We start from the raw sequence: 20,837 nt of genomic DNA on the forward strand, positions 1-20,837 counted from the left end.
ATTTTAAACACACACAGGCGCTTGGGGAAAAGGCATTATTGTGGCTGTCACATCAGACAGATTAACAAGAGCGATAGGGACCATAACATTAAAGGACCTCCGCTTGACTTGTTCCGTCAAGGATCTTTGGAGGTATGGATGGATGGGTGTGTGTCTCTGTGAATAAAGCATCATGATGGCATCATGAGAGCCAAGTCAACACTGGAAGTTGCATCAGTGTTGCTTGGTGCCAAGAGTTTCCATGGATCAGGCTATAGGAGGATCCTTTTGCATCAGCAGCTTCTTGTCTTGCTTCAACACGCCGTACAGACGGAGCAATGCAAGCACTGTGTAGTGTAAACACCAACACATGCCAGTCTACGTGGAAAGCAAAACAATGTGTCAATAGGCTGCAATCAGACAGACAGAGAAAGAAGATGGGACTTCTTTGGCAGGATGATGAAACCTGCAGTTTACTCCCAAACCGCACATGTGACTAATGCAAATGTAATCGAATGGGTGTGGAGAGCACCCATTTGCTGTCACCACCTGCACACGCTCACTGCAGAGAAGAATCTCATTAAGGTTTTGCAACAGGGGTGCGTTTTCCTCTCCAGATTCTCCTCAAGTTGTAAGAAGAGTGCTTTTATTCCTTATAAAAACATAAAACATTATTTATAGATAAGAACATTAGGAAAATAGATTAACTGTGCAAAAATATAGTTTGTTTCTTTGGCTTACACTGTCCAAAACGGTGAAATGCGCAGCAGGGGTGAACAGACAGAGAAAATATAGGTCATACTTTGTTAGATGTTACATCAGCAATTCAATAGATGCATTCATTAATCAAGATATAGACCCCTTCTTCTGTCCTCTGTAAATGGATGTTGATGATTTGTAGATGAACAGATGTAGATGATTTTTGACCTTTTGAGAGTCCCACATAAAGTATAAGTCATTATGATGATGATGTTATAAGTATAGAGTTCATACCCAAGCACAGGGAATATGAGTGAGTTGTTAAGCTGTAACCTTTATCAACCATAAAGTGACATATTACCCAGTTTAATATAATATATGTGGGCATGGAATTATTATGGAAGGGATTTAAATCAAATCCTTCACACGTCATTGGATCACTCAAAAGCGAGCTGTAGAGGACTGATGGCGTCTTCCTCACCCACAATGTCAGAACAGGAGCCAAATGGCGAGGGAGAAATTAATTAATTATAGAGAAATCCAATTTTTTGGGTGAAATGTATACAATGTTTTGGCAAATAAAGATCTGAGTACCCATGATATCACTATGATAGCTCTTATAACACACAACAGTCAAGTACAGTTTTACATGATGCACAGGGTCAGCTGGTCACCCAAAATGAGTCATCAAAAGGTTTCTTACAATAAGACAAAAGAGAGGGATATTGATAGAAAAACTATTTTTTTAACATATATTTGGTATGTACCAAGAGATAGCTGAACAACATTAGGAAAATTAGTAAGTGTAAGAAACCTGAAAAAATAATCCCACTTAGTTTTATTATGGTTTTAAAAACAGCCCAATTCAATGTAGAGTTATCTCAGAGTTAGACAGATAGTGATATGACAACACTTTTTAAATATATTTCTATATTACAATACTGTTGCCAAGAATTAGTTGGATAACCACTCACCACTAAATTCTCTGGCTCAAGATTTCTTTTTCTCACTCATTTAAATGTGCATTGTCATCCTGGATACAAAACTGAACACTAATAATAAAGCAGGAGAAAGAAAGGAAGTCACTGCACTAATGGTGCTATCCATTTGTCTCGTGAACTCGGAACCCGAGTTGGAAAGTGTAAATCTCGCAGCTATCTCGCGACATTTCACCGAGACACACCCCCTTTTGGTCGGAATTTCAGCCCTGGAGGCCCCTGGTGGCTCGAGAAAAACACAGCCACAGCACTTGTTGAAATTGAAATAGGCGAAAATGGCAAAATATTATTGAAATGTAAGACTTGCAATAACGGAATTATTTGAAATGTTAGCGTTTCTGTAGAAAAACATATTATTTCACATTGAGCTTGTTTAGAAGAGCCACAAGCAATAATAAGACAGCTGCTGCACTTCTTTCCGACTCGTAATGCCCAAAGACAAACTGGAACGCTGTAAGTGGTACAAGCCAGGCAATGACATCACGTTCTCGCGGCAGAACAACTCGGGCTCCGAGTTCACGAGACAAATGGATAGCACCATAACTCTGGCTGCCGATATCTGAGATCTTCTTGAGAACCTTCTGTAACATTATTACAAATGTGCGTATACTAAGTATAAAACCTAATACAGTCACACCCATTGATTCGATTGTTCCTTTGTTAATTCTGCATTTAAAGATAGAGTTTCTACCCACCACTGAATAGGTGATTTGTTCATGCAGCCATTAAGACCTGCCAACCTTATGAAAATATTGTTAGAAAGGATGTCAGTGGAGAGTTTTAGGTTTAGGGTTACACTGCCAGGTTAAAGTGTGTGGATTATGTTAGCAGCTAATAGACAAGTGACACTTGTGTTGAACATTTACTTTCTGTCACCTCATATAGGAAAGTATCAACCCCAGACTCTTCAAGAAATGTGTTAGTAATTAATGTGACCACTTTAGCTGTTTTGTGTTCAGTTCAGTTCAAACACTATGGGGTAGGAAAAGGCTGTCAACAGTTAAAGGGACTGGGACTGGGAGGAATGCATAATTTCATGTCATTTCATGCATGCATAAAGCATGTTCTCGGTTTGCTCTCCTGTCTTAATGTAAGGTACATAGTGTGCCCTGCTTTTCTGGGTCATTTTTTTCTATTTATTTTTAAATAGCTGCAGATAACTGGACAAACAAAGATTATGTAAATATTTCTAAGACATCTAGTATGAGTTTGACAGCCAAAACACATCAATCATCAGGGTTACAATACATTTCTTAGAGGAAACATCAGACAGAGATAGTGGAGAAGCTTTTGTAACACACTCTTTAGTTATATCATGAGTGAGTCCCTGTGTGTGTTCACAGCTCTCCTGGGACTGACTTTAATCAATGCCAATCACAAACAAATTAGCCTCGCCTTAACGCACCACCTCTCCCCTTCCTCGCTGACTACACAGGTTTCTTCTCCCAGCCATGCACATCAGAGACATCCCACATGGAAACCTTTCATAAGACATCCCTGTAGATGTACAGAGTGTGTGTGTGTGTGTGTGTGTGTGTGTGTGTGTGTGTGTGTGTGTGTGTGTGTGTGTGTGTAAATGGTGAAGATGCACAAGGTACGTTGCATAAAGAATGTTGGAGTTTAAATGTGTAATGGAAGGAAAGCATTCAAGAGGCATCAAAGGCTTGGGAAGCAAATAAAAGGCATAGAGCAGACATGTGCCATGAAAGACACAGAAAGCGTATACATAGAAACATAGAAAAGCAATAAGAATATTTCCATGTGCACTTAAAACATCCACGAATGGTGGCTATTTTCTGTAAAACGTTTTCACTCAAGTCAGCCATCGATTCATCCGAGGAAAAGTGGATTTTCACAGTTAAAACAAAAGAAATGGGATTTAATTTATATTCCTCCTAAAAGAACTGTCAGTATTTGCATGGTACTGTATACTTATATATTATTGGAAGCATGGCTATCACTGTATCCCTCGACAAAGGCCCTCTATGCTGAATGTACACTGTTCCACTTCTGAGTTTAATGCCAAAATACAAATGCAAAGCTAACGGTCTGTATGGGAGGATCTGTGCTGGAGGTGTTTAACCAGTTAAGAACAGGGATTACACTAGTTTACAGTACCTTACGCTAACACCAGATAAGAAGCTAATTGCAGGGAGGTGTCAATGTGCTATATGTTGGTGAGCATGCCAATGTGTGTATGTGAACATACCTACTGGGGTGCAACAACAACAACAATAGAGAATGCTCAAGGACAGTATGTCTCTTTCTCCATCTCTCTTTATCTCTGTGTGTGTGTGTGTGTGTGTGTGTGTGTGTGTGTGTGTGTGTGTGTGAGTTGTGTGTGTGTGTGTGTGTGTGTGTGTGTGTGTGTGTGTGTGTGTGTGTGTGTGTGTAGCAAGTATGAACCAATAAACCAACAAACACACCTCAGCAGCATGTGCTAATAACTGGTGTGAGCATTAAGGGCGGGACTGCCTCATCACAAACAGAGCCCTCGGCCACACACGCACAAACACACACTCACACACATACATACATCCATGTGCAAGGTGACACAGACATGCATACACAAGCCACCCACATACAAACTGTAGACAAATGCACATAAAGTTACACAACACGCACACCTAAATGCAACACACACAGGCTATCCCCACAAACCTTACATTTTCATCATATGTCGACACATGCATACACCCAATTTCAAACATTTTCTTTCCTGCTTGCATATATGAGTGTGATATTGGACCCATTGATTTGGGCTTACTGGGTTGTGTTTTGTGTTGTGCAGGAGTGGCCACCCGCAATCTTCTTTCTTGTCGGCCACAGCAGATTTATAGCGAGCCCCAGACACCGATCAATGGGTGGAGAGTGGAGGAAATCAGGAAGGAGTGCTCTTGTCACTGTCCCTTACTGTATCTAAGTAGGCTGGAGGTGTGTGTGGACACGCATAGAAACATTCCATGTGCCCAGTATATGATCTATTATATGACCATGTGTCTACTTGAACACAATGGGGACCTGGAGGAATGTGCACATTCATGTGCATTGCATCCATTTCATTTCATCTGGATGTTTTCAGAGAAGACACTCTTCCTAAAAAATAAAAAAAAACAAAGCAAACAAATGAATAAGGTCCAAGCTGATATTCAGTCTTCTCATACTAAACAATTGTCAAGCCCAGATTTGATTCAGTATTTTATCTTCCTGTGGGATTCAGTTTTTCACTGTTGTCTTGTTAAAAAATATATATGAAAAGGCAACTCGTTAACCCTGAACCAAGTCCTAATATACAGAGCACATACACACCCCTTCAAGTAAAACTGCAAATTCATACTTGTATACAATACAAGTGGGACAGTGTAGATTTCAGTACATAGAGTAGCTTTGAATATTGAAATATTTCCAGGCCCTGCATCTACATTAGTGTGTCATCAGCAAAAAACAACCTGGCAGATAATGTACCTCAAAGAGGAAGTTTTGTTGTGTTTTTTTCAACTTACTGTGAGCCGTTTTTATCTACAGAGGGAGGACGCAGCAGTGTGTCACCTACACACTTGGAAGGTGAGTAGTATTCAGTTGGTTGGAATCTGCAACTTCACTGCTGGATGACACTAAATCTTACACACTGGTCCTTTAAAATGTTATGGTCAAAAATATGAAAAGGGACTCCTAAGTCAAACTTCCTGTCTTTATAGTAAGTTCAGTATCAGCATTGTGCTATCTAAATTGTGTGTGACCATTACATTTTGTCAATGGCGATACTATCATTCTTTTGTGGATCTTAGGCTTCATTCTCCTTGCGGAAACATTTGCAGGAGGCAGATCAAAGGGACCACTGTGTTCGCACCCCCTTCACTACTACTAATGCTGCGGTCGAGGGCCGCGAATGTCAAGCAACGAGTGCTACACGTTCAGTCACACCCCTTGAATCTCATTAAAACTCACTGACTGCACTGTTCATATATGCAGACACACAGAGCCACGCACTTTAGATGAATCCACCATCATTGTTGCTCTCTATCCAATCGGCAGTTGGTTCAAATAACAACAACCGTGTTTGTCTCCATCGCTGTCATTTTATCATCTGGATGTTACACTTAACATAAATTAGACGTGAAATAACGAGGAAAGATGCAGAAGAAGGGGGAAAGGTTAAAATAGTTATACAAAAGCGAGATGGAAAAGAAGAGGAAGGCGAGAATGAAAGGATGATGAAAAACGACAAAAGAAAAAAAACAGAGGCAGGAAGGAAGCGAAAGAAGGGAATGAAAGGGTAAGGAAGACAAAAAGAGAGAGGGAGAGAGTCCCTGGTGCTTGTATCTCTGCATTAAATGGTGAGAACTGAGCTCTCTCCCATCGCTCCCTGGCGACCAATCAGTCTTAGTGTGTCTGCAGGGGGGCGGCTAACCGGTTCACACCAGACTGACACAAACTCAGTGCCCTCACCCAGCCGGCGGACCACCCTGACAACACACACATTCATATACACACACTCACTGGGAGGGAAAGCTCCAGGGAAATAGATAGATGGAGAGACACAATTGCATTAATGGGTTAAAATTAAGGCACCCATATTCAGGCTCACACTCATATCACGAGGGATCAAAACACAGATAAATGAAGAGATGTAAATTTCCACACACACATACACACGCACACTTCACTACATATCGTATTCTTGGCCCGTCGTCTGCCCTTCCTCTCCCCTCTGACACAGTGAGCTTCAACCGGAAGCTCAGCTCCCATTCTGGAGAAAGAGGAGCTTTTGTCTCCAGAACACAGAGGCCTCTGTTTCTAAGCTGTGTACTGTGTGTGTGTGTGTACTGTGTGTGTGTGTGTGTGTGTGTGTGTGTGTGTGTGTGTGTGTGTGTGTGTGAGAAAGAGTGTGTGCTGTGGGGTAACAAGTGCAGATAAAAGTTTAAAGTAATTGAGAAAGAAGAAAAGGGAGGGACGGAAGAGGAAGAGAAAAAAAACATGAGAAAAACGCTATTTGGAAAGGATTTTAAAAGATGCTGTCAGCTGAAAACGAAATTCAAATAAGGGCCGCTGTTTTCTTGGCAGCGGCGAGGTGACATCACCGTGTGTGAGTGCAATATAAAGTTGCACTTTACTTTTCACACCGTGTCTTACTGACTGGAGAAAAGGAGGCTTGTTGGCTGTGTCTAGACGCAGAAGCCGCTAACGTGGCGCCCGACTGTCTCGCTACTGTGAGGCTGAACAAGTGGCGTCTTTCTTGCTGACAGGTCTCAGAGGAGAAAGGGGGGAGGACGGTTTTGTCACGGTACTTTAGAGGTGAGGGTGGGCTGTACCAAGACTGAGAATTTTTTAAGGGTCTGGTTAATTTAATGTTCAAAGGTGGTAATCACTCTTCCTATTTACCCTCTTTATGTGCCATAACTTCGGGATCTGTTTTGTAGGACTGAAGGTCAAAGTGTGTGTTGCACCATGGGGGTCAATTAAAGTTCAGTCCACTCACTTAAAAATCTAAATGGAAGGTGAATTTACATACTGGTGGTGGAGAGTTTTTCTCAAAGATGGAATAGAAGAGTATTTCAAAACCAAGGCATTTACGGGTTTTATTAAGGAGTCAAATGAAAGAGACTTTACATTCTGTCTGCCGTTTTGTTGTGACTGCAAACTTGTAGAAAACAATCTTAAAGAAATCTTACAGTTCTTAAACAGCCTTTAAAATATGTTTATTTGAGTATGAGCAAGGCCTTATGGTCGAAAACAAAAGGTCAGGGAAGTGCTCAAAAACTTGGAAAACTGGACAGCCTCCATGCTTCAAAAGACAACAGTTTGAGATGACTCAACAGTGCAGCCTTCATCAGCTTCATTGATCTTTGACTATGTTGCAGGCTCAACAGCCTAAAGACATTAACTGTCATCACCCTCATTCAGAAAGGAACAACCACCCGGCTGTCTGGTTTTAAGACTTGAACTTTCACCTTCTTGCACAACTCCACCAGACTCCCCTGAGCAACGGATTATGTGTTGTAATCTCCGTTATTTCCCGCCCTCCCTCCATCACTCCCTGCTCCCAGCCCTCCCTCATCTGTTAGCTGTGAGATGTTATAACAGCACACGAGCAACCTTTGACCTCCATAACACATTGGTAGTCCTGCACACCAGCCTTCTCTGGGCCTTTGTACTGTAGGTTACAGGAAAAGAGGTCATGTCGCGTGAACTCTGACCTAGAATGAGAGTCATGGGAAGACAGAGAACAAACTCACACAAGCATGTGACAAGTGTCATTCAACCACATCTAAAGGTGAAAGTGCTCATGTGAAAGGGTCCCTAATTGTTTCAATTGGACAACTGGTATGTGCTCACAAAAAGTGAAATAAGAATGACATTAAAGAACTTAAAGGAGATGTTCAAACCTTTCTTACTTTCCCGCCATGAACAACCCTCCATCCTCCTTTCCTTCTCATGATCACAGCTAATTGTATTTGTAGGAATGTGTAACCAGCCTAGACTCAACACTACTGGGAATAGCTTCTACTATTATATCAACTTGATTTTGAAACAGAAAGAGACCTATTTTGCATTACACAGACATGATATTCTTAAAGAAAAGCCTTCATGTACTGCATGATAACACATACATACAAAGCACATCGAAGTACAATCAAATGGATAACATTAATATGTCCTAATTGTCTTCAAGTGCTGTGTTTCAGTGCAACTCCTCTCGCAGCTTATTCAGCCTCTTGCAAAAGAGCAGTTTACAAATGTTCCCTCTGGACCGCAGTTCATTGTGATTTATTTTTAGCACTTGGTTGACGTGGCTCATTCAGCTTATAAACACTGTCAGTTTCAAAAGATTAACAAATGAATAGTTGCATGAATGGATGAAATGATGCATGAATGAATGGCAGACAGATCAATTCAGAAACGTATACATATACAGTATAGAGGGTTGACTGTCAATCTCCTACCATAAGGAAAATCCCATCTTTCCAGAGGATATCCTCTATGGTTTGACATGCATAGTTTAACAGCAGTATGGAAGCTTTTTGCAGCTGAGTAATCAATAGCCTTCAAGCTGTATTGAGCGTGCATGACGCAGCACATATACAGAGCAGCGCTGGCAATTTGTCGATTGCTTGGCGTCTGGTGTTATTTTACGCAAAGTTCAGAGTAGGAATAGTCAGAACTTGTGTGCTTGTATGTACAAGCATGAACACACACATGTCCAGTGCATACCAGCTGCTCTGCGGACAGCAAACGTGCATTCACATATAGTAGGCTACACCCACACGCCCCCGGCATCCCGCAATAGTCTTCCCCACATTACCCCGGGGATGTGACTCAGGCCACTTGTACAGTAAAAGCACTCTCTTATGTGGCAAGAAACACAGCGCACACATACACACAAAACACTTTGCCATCTGGGACTCATTTCCCCCCATCTAGAACAGCTGTGGCCGAAGCTTTCATGTGTTGCGGTGGGCAGGCAGAGGAATGCTGGGCGAACGGCCCTACGTGCTCCGACAGAAGGTAAATTACAGGGGGCTGCATTGCGCCATAACTCAGGAGAAAACGCAGCGATCACTTTGGAGTTTGCGGCCAATGTTTGCATTTTGACATTTCTTTTCCCTGCTGGTTCCGATCTACAGATGTGGTGTGTTATGTGTGCATGTGCGTTAGGGTTTGCCCTTAGCTACTGGTGATAGGAACGAAGATCCATTTGCTTTATTTTATGTGTTTGTTTAATCATTTTATAATGGTTTTGCCAATTAATCCACCATACCCCAATTCAGGATGGGAAAAAAAGTGTTGACAGCATTTTACAAATTCCAATTTCTGAAATGCTAGACAGTAACAATACTAGATCCTGATAAGCTAACATTGTAACTTATTTTAAGTAGGAAGACCTACTGAATGAAGGGTTTGAAATGCTGATTGGAAGAATGGTTTTCTTTTTCAGTTTTTTGATTAGCCATGCTAGCAGCAGTGTTCTAGGGATGTCTGTTGGTTGGCCCACCGCTTTGGTCCAGACTGACATATTTCAATTAGTGCTGTCAGTTAAACGTGTTATTAACGGCATTAACGCAAACCCATTTTAACGGCGTCAATTTTTTAATGCGAGATTAACGTTTGTTTAACTTAGTCGTTTTTTTCACATGCTGTTTGCAACAACTAGTAACGTTAGAAAAACTACAACACCACATCGGATCTAGCTAGACCGGAAACAAAACAACAGGCATGCCGCACACACTTGTTTAAGAGTAGTAGACGTTACGTTTTGAGTGGATGGCGAGCGCGAGACGCCGAAATGGATGCCAATAATATTCTGAATGGAAAGTTTTAAAAAGTTGCCAAATGGTTCCATTAACAAGACCAATGTGATCTGTGTGTTTTGTTGTTGTGAACTGAGCTATCATCGCAGCACGTCCAGTCTGAAATACCACTTGATGGCCAAGCACACAGCTGAATTCTCCGCCCCCCATCAAAGCCAGGCGACAATGGATGATTTTTCAATAAAAACAACATTTGCACAAAGCAAGTCGATCCACTTCTCCGTGTTGATAAGAGCATTAAAATAGAAAAAATAATGGGACAAAAAGAAATCAAGGGACATTTAGAATAGATAAAAATGTGCGAATAATTGCGATTAATTGAGAGTTATCTATGACATTAATGCAATTAATCGCGATTAAATATTTTAATCGTTTGAAAGTTTCAATTGACTTTCATGTTCATCAAAGGATAAATTGTTATAACGTTAAGGATCCCCTGACTTTTCATCATCAGGTCAGAATTTAAATTAAATTTGTCAAATACTCTGGTTTATGACCAAATACCTGCAAAACTAATGACATCCCTGTGAGCCTCAGCTGTAGTTTGTGCTTACGGCTAATTAGCAAATGTTAGCATGCTAACACAATAAACTAAAATGATAAATACAGAAAACACTGTTGTGTTGTCATTGCGAGCATGCTCATATGTAGCTTAAGCGAGCTACTCACAGCCTCACAGAGGCGCTACCATGGCTGCAGACATTTATTCCTGTTTTAACATGTTTCGAAATTAAGTTAAATTCTTTTTTACCCCCTTTATTTAACTGCATTATTATAAATTTTACTTCCTATAAAAGGAACTCTTTATATCACTGCAAACCCACCTAAATACTTTGGTTTGTACTTGTTCCTGCACAGTTTAGTGCCTCTTATGAGGCTCTGAATGTTGTTTTAGAGGCACTGTTACTTCACACTGCCAAAAATAAAGGTCTGCGGGAAACATAAAATCCATGTAATTTACGGCTGTGAAAATTGTCCGATTTAAATATAAACTGCATATCGACTATCGGCAGCTTCAATCATATTTTCCAAAACACAAAATGTGTGTGTGAGAGAGAGAGAGAGAGCGAGCAGCAAGAAACATAGTCATACACACATCTGTAGAAGATGAAAACCTGTTATTAACATGTCAGGGAGCACGGTTCAAATGCACCGCTCAGTACACACAGCAGACTTTAGCACAAACACACACAAATACATGTTAAAAGAAATTCAGTCCAGAACCCAGCCAGAAGGGAAACAATAAAATGTCAGCATTGAAAAGGTTGTCAGGGGACAAATAGACAAGCTTCCACATGACTTCTCCTCTTTGCGGTGCCGTATTCTGCGTCTGCGATCAAAGGAGGTGGCGTAACCGGGGCTTCCAAGCTCCACATCGCAAGAGCTGTCACTCAAACAGCAACCAGTGTGCCATACCATCAAACGCTGTAAGTCGAGCTCAGCGGTGCGGAGCTCTGAACTCGATGGGTGTTCTGAAAATGAGAAATAGGAGTTTTTAGCAGCCCCCTTTTTAGCAAACTCATCACAAAATGCGTGCTTAGTGTACAGTTCACAAACAGTAACGTTATCCCTCTGTCCTCTTGACAATAGACCTGCCTGTTCTCCTTGCCATCTCTCTTTCTCTTCCTCTCTTGTTTTTCTTCTTTCCTCTGGATCAGTTTTTTTTTTTTTATCAAGCTCATAGTTTAGCTTTCCTGACTGTTTTTTTTCTCCATCATTTTAAATCCTTTACTTTTCTTAGTGTCCTTTCCCCAGTGGTGGACCGACTTCAGTACAAATTTGAGTTATTAATCCTCTACTTGACTTTTTCCATTTTGTGCTCACTTATACTTCTAGTCTACGACAATCTGAAAAGGGACAGATTGTACTTTTTACATTCACTTGATAGCTGGAGTTACTAGTTACTTTGCGAGGTAAGAAATTTAATTCTTCTTATTCTAAAAGTGAGAAACACTGCTGTTTTCTTTTATATATACAATTGCTTTCACTCCAACTATAGGTTAAATTGTGAATAGATTTCCTGGTTTTAAAATTGTGAGACAAAATGGGCAACCAAGTAGTAAGTAATCCTCGAGACCCATAAACGGACTCTGATGTGTAAAATCTGAGGAGTTTCTGAATACTTCTTCCACCAGTGTCTTTTCCTCTATCATCTCTCTACATCATTTCACTCTCAACCTCTGTCTTTCTCTTTCTATTCCATCTCTCCCATCTAATTTCCAACTCTCACGTCAAGTGACCGCTATGCTGTAATTCACACATAACTATTGGGGGTCCAATATGTCAGCTTGCTGTTCCTTCTGAAGTACACCATTTTTCAATCAGTGCCACAGAGTCGCCTAATCCCTATTTATTAGCCCAGTTAGCCTATATATAGCCTCGGACACGCGCACACACGCCTCCTGCAAACACAGGAAACAGCAAGGAATGACTGCAGTATTAATATTAAGCAGCTTAGCTTGTGTAAGGGCCAATGTCCTTTAAAAATACCACGGACGACTCAGAAGGGATTATTTTGCTGTTTTTCCTAGTGCAGGGAGGCGGGAGAGGGATGGAAGGGAAGGGAGGAAATAGTGTAGAGATTGCTTTCAAGGTAAACGTGGGAGTGGGAGAGAGAGTCCAGGAGGGCAACTGTGAAGCACACACACACACACACACACACACACACACACACACACACACACAGAGCACACCTAAATGTCACTCACATCAAGTTTTGTATTTTTTTTACATAACTGAACCTGGCAGGGTAGCAGAGGCTTCGCTGTGTGCATCTGAGCAAACAATGGATGTGGGTTTTTTTTCAGTGCAAAAGCCACACTACATTTGTTTTTCTTTTCTTGTGCTACAGCTGTCATGATGGTGGCGTTACGATGAAAAATGAAAACCACATCAGAGGAGTAATTGAGCTGCTTTGGGACTCAGAGGCTTCTGCACCACGATGAAAGAAGTAGGTTTTTGATCCCTTTGGAGCATTTTCTACTATCGCATGTTACAGCTTACAAATTGTCTACAAATTGGCAGTGGATTGGGATGTGACTTATGAGAAGAATACATATATTCATACTGCAACTCTGGCTATTAAAAATAACTGCATTCCCCCACAATCTCCACAAAATGCTCCACTGAGCTGAAATTGGCCTACAAAATACCAAGGACTCTTCTTTTCATGAGGTGAATCCACTTAGCATGATTAATATGTCCCCCTACATTCAGTACATGTACTCGTTTTTGAAAGAAAATTGCAGTGTGTGTGTAAAAGTGTGTGTGCACTGCATGCCCCCAGCCTTCTAAAATGGTGCAGTAGAGCAGAACCCCTCTGCGTGTGTGTGTGTGTAGTATAGTATCCTACGCAGCGCTTGGCGAGAGCGAGTGAGAGAGAGAAATTTGACAAAATGCCAAGCCGACCTCGTTTCCCCCAACTCGGTGTGTGTGTGTGTGTGTGTTGCAGTCGCAGCAGTACTGTAGCAGGACTAGCCAGCTTGGCTCAGCTCACAGCTCCCGGATCTCCGCCCTGCACTTCATATATGTAACTTAGTCTCAACCGCTGCACAGCGTAACACAAAGGTCCTCACCAAAACTCCCCCCCCAAATACACACTGACACACAAGGCACTTGGTGTGTACATGCATGCACGGACAATGAATCTGTATTGGTAAAATTTTAGTCCACACACACAGGCAGAGTTGTAGGTTTGGGGTGTTGTGAGGTAAAGCAGCTTCAGTTACATTTGGCATCTTTAGCACTCAACAAGTCAAACACACACATTGATACATACAGTAGGTCACAGTAGAGGTACTGTACATCAGGTTAGTAGTGTGTGTGTCTGTGTGTGTGTGTGTGTGTGTGTGTGTGATGAATTTGTGTGTCTCACCCCATCCCACTATATCAGGGAAAAGCACATGGTTCTGAAAATATTTCAGGGGCTAATAATATGGCTATTGAATGTGGTGTCACAGTGCTTTTTTCTACTGCCTTTGTGTGTGTGTGTGTGTGTGTGTGTGTGTGTGTGTGTGTGTGTGTGTGTGTGTGTGTGTGTGTGTGTGTGTGTGTGTATGTGTGTGTGCTGCATGTGCGCATCTCTGGCACCGAGCCTGACTTTTCTCCTCACCACAAGGAACTCATTGACCAGAGTCGGTGCAGAGCCGCGCCCCTCCTTGGGGCTGCTGCAGAGACTCTATGGGGCCTCTGGTGGCTATAAGGGGGAAGTGCACCCTGCAGCCTCAGAGCCACAAATCAGATGCCTGTCTGACTTACTGTAGTGCCAATGGTGGAAGAATTATATTTGGTAAAAGTACCAGTAAGTAAAAATACTCCATTACTAAACTAAAATAAAGTATCCAAAATAAAAGTACAAAAGAAATTGGCCCCCATAAGTGTTAATTATTTATTATATATGACATTATTAGACAGTTGATACTGATGCCTCAATGCATAAGTAACATTTTACTGCTCTAGCTGGTCAAGGTGGAGCTAATTTAACTAATTTATATTTATAATTTGAGTTTAGTAGTTTAGTCTTGTGGTTCACACAAGGATTGGACTCCTCCATAGGGTTGCAAGATAAATCAGAGAAATGAAAGGTAGGAGACTAGAAAAACACAGGGTTTGCTGTACACATTTTTCTTAATTTTTTGGATCATTTTTGTAAAATATTGAATTGCTTTACCCATTTGGGCCTCCAATAGTTTTTCTTTTTTTAATTAAACCATGTAAGAAGAGGTAACAACTCCTGAACATTTGAAAGCTAGCAAAGGGCCCCAGGTAACCACTGCTAAAATGGCTCATATGTGTCTAAATCTATAAGCAACCATAGTAACTATAGCGGTAAAGGAGTGACAAGCACAATGTTCGATTATGAAATGTTGTAAAGTAAAAGATTTAAGTAGCATAAAATGCCAATACTACCTCAAAAGTATCTTAAAAACTCTGCTCAAGTGCAGTACTTGAGTAAATGTACTTAATTACCTTCCACTACTACCTGCTACTACAAACATTGCTTAACATGTCAATCTTACATTTATAGCAACAGATTCCTTCTGAAAAGCTACAATTCCAGTGCTGCTTCATCATTTGACAGGGTAGGGGTGCGTGTGAGCATGTGTGTGTGTGTGTGTCTCTCCCAGGATGCAGTAGGTTAATCTGTCAACAGTTGGATGAACTCCAGTATTTAATGGATTAGCCTTTCACTGGATAACTGGTGGACAGACAATGAGGATTACTTTTTCTTGCCATATTGCTGCAAGGCCGTCAGCAAGGACGGAGGACTGGACTGAGTGTGTGAATCTATGACTGTATGGCCTGAGCCTCTAAAATGACTCTGCAGGGTCAAAGTTCAAGATTTGGGTGTATGTGTGTGTATTTTCTCGAAACACATCTCAGGAAGAATTCAGCTTATAAAAAAGGCAAGAAATCAGAAAAACTGTCTTTTCAGGGAACACACAGAAGAATAAAAACAGAAGAAACGTTGACAAGTCTTTGACAACTGAAATGTTTATTTCAGTCCCAGTTTGTCGTCCCGGCACAATTTAGCTACACAGAGGCTGTCAGGTGCCAGAACGCTTCCTAATCACATTCTTTACACAGAAGCAGCCATCTTTGAAGTTCCACCTTTCACACTGCTGTTATACTGCATTCAGGTTCATTCATCAAAATGTCCAACTTTTACTCAAAGGCTTAAAATATTTGATTCATGTGCAATTTTACCCATCAACAGAAAGATTGATGTCGCTGTCAGACATCTTGGCTTAAGCAGCTTCATCACAACTTGGCCATTTTCTTTGCACAATTCTTACATTTTGTAGCACCATTTGGATGTGAGTGGTTCTTCTTGGTGGGAAAATCATATGGTGAATAATCAACAGGCATACAGCATAATCAGTCCATCCTCAAGAGAAAGATGTGCAGAATGACTCAAGATTTAGTATCTGAATTCATTTTGAATATTTAAAAGCATATTAAAAAATAAGATCTGGTTGAAAAATATATTTGAAAGGGACTTTTGTGCCTAATTGTATTCTTCTCTTCATTTTGAAGAACTTTTTAAAAAAGGGACCTTTGGATTTGCAAGGACATTAATCCAGGTAAAAATTTTGTTAAAAAGTGTTAATTTGTTTGGTTTATTCATCTGTTCATACATTTAAGATGTCATGGTAAAGGGTATTTGTGTGCAGGGGAGGCTAGAAAACCTTGATACTCTATATAAAGTCTAAATTCAATTTAGTGCAGTGACAGGTGCAACATGGCGTTTCGAGGAAAAGCTGCTTTTCAAACGTTTCCTGACAACAACTAGATGCACATCAATTTTCAACCTCATTTACAGACACGCTGCCACACTTCGGAGCACACGTTTTGCTCTAATCGTCGGCCACAGAGTACTTGCTCTGGATCAGCCGGGGGCAGACGCCTCTGTCAAGGGCACCTTGACTTTAGCTGTAGAGGGTGAAAGCATTAATGCCTCTCATCCCACAGTATAAAGCTGCTTCTTTAACCTTTGCCATTGTACCTGATGTCCATTGGAATAAAAGACAGATTCAAGGTTTTAAAGCATGAATGTGTTTAACTGGATTATTATATATTCAGAAATCCCACCACAAAAGACTCAAAGCCTGATGCAGCACGCTAGCTTTTAGTGCAGTCTAGCTTGTTTTCCCAGGCTGGCTCATTTAAAGAGCTCAAGCAACAACAACAAAATAAAACTGATAGAGAACACCAATTTTAATTTATAATTTAAAACAGCTACACTTAAAATTGAAGCATATTTTAAAGGTTTTCAGTCATTATGCTGGTACTCTTGTCGACAGTGTAACACACAGCATATTTACATTTTACTCACAAGCACAGCAACCAAAGATATGTGGTTGATACTGACAGCAACCAGACCTGCAACCTTCACTCATCTCTGTGGCTGTTGGACTATTGGACATTTTTTTGGCCTATGATGGGCTCAAACCCTTTCCTTTTGCTCATCCACGTAAATGGCACATTTGCATATGATGTCCGCAACCTTTTGTCCTTCAACCTCAACAGGGGAAGAGGAAAAGAGGAAATACTCACTGCACAGTCAAACAGCTAAAGATAAAGGCGTAAATTTGCATTCCAGGAATTGTTCACCTTTTGTTTGTGACATTTGACAGCTAGCAGGTATGACTTTTCCAAGCTGTTAAACATACGTGTGTTCACACGATCTGTCTTTTGAGCCTTTGTTTGCTTTTGTGATTCAGAGGATTTGCATAATAACAGATATTACCCAGGATGTTTGCAAACCTCTTCCTAAGTGCTAGATACAGTACCTTCTTCTGCTGACATATGTACCTTTGACCTAGTTTGAAGTGTTTGTCTGTTTTTGTGATTTTGTGTCTACTTATTGTCATTTACGTTATGTGTTTTTTTTGTTTTTCATTTTGTGACAAAGTTGACTATGTTGTATTTAAGGAATACCATATTAGAATGTTGTCAACAAACTAAACCTTGCTGGACTCTCCCGTTCCAAGTACGTAGGAGAAACTATGGTGGCCATGAAAAATGCTGCCTTATTTAGAGCCTGTGTTAGGTTTGTCTCTTCTGGGCTACGGTAGAAACATGCCGATTCAACATGGCCGAGTCCGTGGAAGAGGAATGCCTCCCCTGATAAAAACCGCTCCATCTAAGGTAACAAAATAATTATACACTAATGAAAACATAGCTATGAATATTAGATAGATAGATTGTCCTCAATATTACACACTGGACCTTTAAGTGATAAAATACATTTTGGTAATTGATTAATCATTTAAGTACTTTAATAAGCAACACGAAGAGGAGTCTGCAGGCTAGCAGTACTGTGACTCTTAGGCATAGTGGTGCTAACACTTACTAATTAGTTCTAAATACAAAATATTGCAGATGGGTATTTCATTAGTTTTGCAGGTATTTGGTCATCAGCTAAAATACTGGACAAGCTGAAATTTTGATCGATAATACAACTAATAATAATAATAAGTACAAGAAGAAACTTTTTTCTATAGTGACTCTTAAAACCGGGTTATAAGTTGCTTCACATAATACAACTTCATACAAAATAAAAGCAAATGTTGAAATGACACTAAAGGGAAAGTTAAGCGATCACGTTTTTTACGATTCATCCTGAAGGGACCATGAACATATGAACATAATGTGTGCTGATCCATCTAGTAGATGTTGAGATAAGTCAAAATTATGACCTGCTGGTGATCAAAGAGCAAAATTAGGATATCACAAGTTCATTAGAATTCATCCTCAACTATGAAGGTGTCAGTGGGTTTACCACTTTGGTCCAGACTGAAATATCTTAAACTACTGAATAGATTGCCATGAAATTTTGTGCAGACATTTATGACCTATTGATTTCAACTGTATAATAAATGAATCATCCCATTTGAAATGAGTACAGGTTTGTGGAAGCTCAACACGTATGATGGAATTAACTGAGTTGAGCACATTTGGGATTAAAAATTGAGGACATTCTGTTGGACGTTTCTGTGACAGTCGAGTCATAAACCCAAATCAGCACAGGGTCAGATGACATCCAGGAGAAGGCGAGGCGTCAGTCTTTTTCTCAAGCACACTTTGACAGGAACAGGGACATGGCTGCTGCAGGATCAAACCTGTTCCCTGCCAGTCATGTGAAGACCTCTCTGTGGGCACCAGCACACACAGCTGACAAACAAACACACAACAGAGACAGCAGTGTCTTCTCCTAGGCTGCAGGCCTTCATGATCAGTTCCACATTGCTGCTCATATCTAATTTTCTGCTTCACTGTTCACATCTATTATGGGATGTAACCCACATCTGATGAAAATATGAACTAGAAAAATAAGCTGGAAATCTGTATGTGCACACGAGTGTGGGAAAAAGACACATTTGTTTTCTTCTGTTTGTTTCCGACACATTTCAGGTTCAGCCGCATGCAAAAACCAAACACATGTGCTGTTGTTGTGTCTTCTTGTGGTTGAAGTCTGGTCTGGAAAATCCAGACTGTGCAGTGCAGATAAAAGACAATAGATTCACTGACAGGAATGGTTTTACATTTTGGGGAATGCTCTCATTTGCTTTCTGGCGGAGAGTTAAATGATCAGATTGATGAGACATGAGTAGGCAGACAGTGGTATCAACTTTTTCTTCAAAGTCTGCCAGAAAGTGAACAAACTTATTCTTTTGTTGTCATTGCATTGTAGAAGAATTAGAAGTTCAATGAAGCACATGCACAGGGGTCAGATTTTACCCACTTTGAAAATGATCAAATTCAATTTTTTACAGTTCACTCTGATTTACCACTTCAGTGGGAACATGTCTGTATAAATGAAGCACTTAGACTGTAATAGAGAAACAAGGAGTCTAATTCAACCTTCTAAACATGCACTGTCATCCTCATTTTCTTCCCACTCTACAATAGATGATGAATTTCTGTTTCCTGGTCATGTGATGTTTGTGTGGGACACATAACATTGCAGCACAGTGTGTACCCAAAATCTCCAAGTTTACTCCATCAGCCAACAAAAGTTAATCATGTAACACAAGTGAATTGCTTTTTTTTTTTTTTTTTAGGGTCTTGTCACCAAGTGTCTGTACTTTGTGTATCACTCACATGTCTTTATCTCTGTCCCTGTTTCTCTTTTTATGTTTGTTTTTCTTCAGATAAGCTATCATGGCTTTCCATCGGCACACACTCACAAACAACCTGAGTCATCCGCCAGCAGCCTGGAGGAACCCGACCTTGTTTTTAAGCGATGTGATTCTGTGTTTTTTGGGAGACCGTTGTGTAACCTTGTTAACGCCGGGGCTCTGCATGTGGGAAATGTGTCAGAGCCCAGCAGAGAGCTGCGATTGGCTCACAGGGCACACTCCCCCGCCGTCCAGCCCCCTCCCATTGCCTCCAAACCTGGAGTGCTTAGACGCTCAGGCGTGGTCGCCATAGCAACTGCCACTTCAGGAGGGTAGCCTCATGTAAATATCCCCTTTTTCCTCTTTACCCACTCTCCTCCTCTACCCTGTGTTTTGGTCTCTTTGCGTCTATCCCTCCTTTTCCATCATTCTTTTTGGTTGTTTGCCTTTTGCTCCTCTCTCCAACTTGACCTGTTTCACTCTATTTTGGTGTCCGTCTCTTCCTTTTTAGGGCTGGTACATGTCTTGTGGACATAAAAGATAAGAAGCATCAACCTGTGTGAGTTATGAGGGGGGTTTAAGGAAAAAATACCCTCGGCTGTGTTTTTATTGGCAATTCCTTACCTTAAAGTTTCCACATGAACCTCATTTTAGTCTTTACACCAAATAAAAATCTCTTCTGTCATAAGAATGACCGGCTGGAGCCTTTTTCCAAATTTATATCCCTCCATCTAAATTCCACTGCCTATTTCTGGCTGTTTACTGATGTACACATGCATGAAGAGCAGCTATAACTCACCAAACATACACACAATATGTTTAAAACATCAGGACCACCCACTCATTCCATGATTAATTGTAGACAACCTCTGTAATTTTGCATTTAAGTGAAAGTCATTTATTATTTTCACCTTTTAAATCCACTTTTAGAGTGTTCGATGTATAGGTCCTCCTACATCGGGATTACGACTACAAAGGTTTCATCTAATAAATCATCTGTAGTAAGTGAATATTTCATAAGGGACGATAGCTTTCTGGAATCACTAGTCACTGTTTTTTTCCAACTTCCTATCAGGGAACACACGTCAGACACTCACAAGCAACGTCATTTTTCCTGTTAAGCAGGTGAAGTGCGTATGTGTTGTTGTGGATTATCAGTATCAACTGTCACATGCAGATTCTTGGAAAGCTCGGCAGCGTACAGAGCTTCCTGGTTGCTGAGTGGTCAT

At 40.7% G+C, this 20,837-nt stretch overlaps 1 long non-coding RNA gene across 2 annotated transcripts in view; it reads left to right on the top strand.

Annotated features, from left to right (window-relative positions):
* The window catches only part of LOC127358658 (uncharacterized), a 56,653-nt gene extending 36,354 nt beyond the window's left edge, over window positions 1-20,299 (top strand). Inside the window, exons 1-3 of one of the 2 annotated variants that reach the window (XR_007882492.1) lie at window positions 9,112-9,182; window positions 12,837-12,935; window positions 19,642-20,299. This is a non-coding gene — a long non-coding RNA (uncharacterized LOC127358658). Of the gene's footprint in view, window positions 1-9,111; window positions 9,183-12,836; window positions 12,936-19,641 lie in introns of those variants that run through there. The other variant, XR_007882491.1, reaches the window with a different exon arrangement.
* Window positions 20,300-20,837: the final 538 nt, after the last annotated feature.

Source organism: Dicentrarchus labrax, unplaced genomic scaffold, assembly GCF_905237075.1.
Source record: "Dicentrarchus labrax unplaced genomic scaffold, dlabrax2021, whole genome shotgun sequence".
In the NCBI taxonomy this organism is placed as follows: Eukaryota; Metazoa; Chordata; class Actinopteri; family Moronidae; genus Dicentrarchus; species Dicentrarchus labrax.